The following is a 3023-nucleotide window of genomic DNA, read 5'->3' on the forward strand; positions in this document are numbered from 1 at the left end:
AAAATCGTAAAATTTTTTTCTTTTATAACTAAGCTTTTAAAATTTGGTACAAGGTTCTCCATAAGTTTTCTTTAAATATCTGTAAAAAAAACTCAACCGGACTAAGACAAAAAATTTTTAGGAGTGTTTGAAATTTAAATTTTTACAAAACCGCATTAAATAACGGTTTAGCCTCAAACGATTTTTGATATTTGTTATTATTCAAAAAGTATGAGTCGTAGACACTTGAAAATTTTACCAGTTGTTTAAATTGACATTTTCTTTATATAGTTTTATTTTCAAAATATTTCACTAATTTTTAATCTATTTATAGGCAATTGAAATAATCGATTTTTTTTGATTTTTTTTTTATAAATGTTGATAAAAAAAAATTAGCTGGGACAAAATACTTGAAAATTTAATAGAAGGGTCCACATATGTTGTTCTAACTCCCATTCAAAAATTATAAAAATACATAGGCACAATTTTTTTTTATAAGCATTTAAAGTTCAAATTTTGACTAAATACGTAAAAATTACGGCAATGTTCAAATAATCTTAAACAGAAATTCATAAAAGTTTTTCTTTTTAATTCTAAGATTTGGAAATTTAATACAAGGCTCCTAACATATTTTTACAATAGCAGTTGCAAAATAAAAGGAATACATTGTCACAATTTTTATTTATAAGCATTTAAAGTTCAAATTTATACGAAATATGTCAAAATTGCGAAAATTTGCAAGTAATTTAGTGGTTGAAAAATCGTAAAAATTTTTTCTTTTATAACTAAGTTTTTAAAATTTGGTACAAGGTTCTCCATAAGTTTTTCTTTAAAAATAATATATCCTAGACTGAAAAATCATCTCCGTTCAGAATCGTTTTTCGTATACAATGATATAATATCATTGGATTCAAATTTAATTCCATCCATTACAGTAACCCACTTGTAACCTACTGTACAGCAGAGCGACATCCACGACTTACCGGCCTTTTTTTATACATATAATTGTAATGTAATTGTTAGTGAGTGTTTTTTTTAGTTTTATTGTGGCCCCCCTCCCCTCAAAAAATGAAATGACACCACTGCTGTTGTTACTCGTAACCTTGATTTTTACGTCATAAAATTTAGCGTTTACTCTCGAAAAATTAAGATGCATAAATAAATTTATAAATGTCCCACTGACCACATATTATGATATAATATTGTAAAATATGATAGGTAGGTATATAATCTATAGTAATATGACGATTGGTTGTTTGCGCAGGTAATTCGGACGATAAAACGCTGTCACCCAGGAAGGATGTATCCGGTGAGAGACTGGGTAGGCGCAACTCGCTCAGGACCAACTCGGCGTCCCGCCGCTTGCAAGCCACACTGCAACGGAGCGGTTCGATGAGACAGATATCGAACAAAAACAAAACGGACGAATACTACGGTGGCGTGTCGGTGGAACCGAGTGAGTACCGCTGCTGACGATCCTACATAATGTTAATAATAATATTATTATAATATCGTGTAGGTAATCAATGACTGTACTACGCTCATATAGTCATATTATTATTTATGAGTATAATATAGTGAGTCATACACTATAATACTATGAGCGTGTCAAATAATAATTATATTAATACGGCGCAGTGAGTATATAATATAATATTCGTCGGTGTGTTGTTCGCAGAAAAGTCGCCGGGTATTTTTTCGAGACTGTTCGGCAGCCGAAGATCGAGTTCCAAATCCCGAAAGTCCAATAACTATTGTTGTGCCACTCAGTTCCCTCCGGATGAATGGTTCAACAAAAGCGTACAACCACAACACTCGATATCCACACAAACGGAGAAGGTATTTATGCTATAATGCGTATTATGTACACATATATTATTATGTAGGTGCATACTGCATTACATAATATTATTATAATCTGACTTGTTTTAGAAACGTCATTAATCAATTCGAATTACTTAAAACACCGAAAAACCAAAATGCGTCACATTTCGTATTTTCGTTTATGATATTATATTATAATATTGGTAGTCCACTAGTCTGTAATATCAAGTTTCTTTCCCATATTTTTGACAAGTCACGCATTGGTGGACTTTATAATAACTAATGTATCTAAAATAAAAATGTATTTATTTTATGCACACGAGTATAAATACATGACGTAGTATGATTATAATTGCAACCAATAGGTATAACGTAAATATAGATCTCAACTTGAACTCGTATCAATTTCAAGTAGCAAATGTAAGTCAATATAATAACAATGATTTGCTCATTTTTATAATATTATTGTCACATAATCTCTATAGTTTGTTTCGTTTAAAATTTGAATATGGCCCAGAAAGCTGAAACTTTGTGTGATGTCGAAACAAGTTTAAGCTGTTACACAATATTCGACTATTCCAGCCACCGATAATATTCATTTTTAAAAATTTGAAACGTCATCTATTGCAGCATGTAGGTAAATATGAAATGTGTTATTCAACAAAATGTATCATCCAATGTTAATCGCTTAGGTATGCTTAGTAAATAATAGTACCTACATAAATAATAGGTGCAGCATACTGCATAGTGCATACGAATCGGTATACGACAGTTTACAGATCACCTATGATGATAAACAAGTCAAAATCTATGATTTTCCTTACGTGTTTTTCTACTTTTAATTGTATAAATTAATTCTAGCCCTTGAGTAGCTCCAATAACATCGTCATTTATTATTATATTAATTATATCAAGGACTGCAGTGACCGTTACAAACAGCCTCACACTAAGATTTCAGTTAGGTTATACCGAATACCACGCGCAGTTATTTCATTTTTTTTACGTATATATTATTATTTGTTGATGATTGGTTCAATGGCATGTCAATGGCACCCTATATAGGCTATATAACAACTAACAAGTAACAACCAAACAATATTTTAATAATATATTATATATGAGTAGGTAGGTAGGTACGTAAAAATAATTCGTTTTTCGTTCGTTGCGTAGTCGTAAATACCTATTAGTCACCCATCCGAGATTTACAACCTTTGACGGCG

The sequence above is a fragment of the Acyrthosiphon pisum genome, chromosome A1 (genome assembly GCF_005508785.2).
Source record: "Acyrthosiphon pisum isolate AL4f chromosome A1, pea_aphid_22Mar2018_4r6ur, whole genome shotgun sequence".
NCBI lineage: Eukaryota > Metazoa > Arthropoda > Insecta > Hemiptera > Aphididae > Acyrthosiphon > Acyrthosiphon pisum.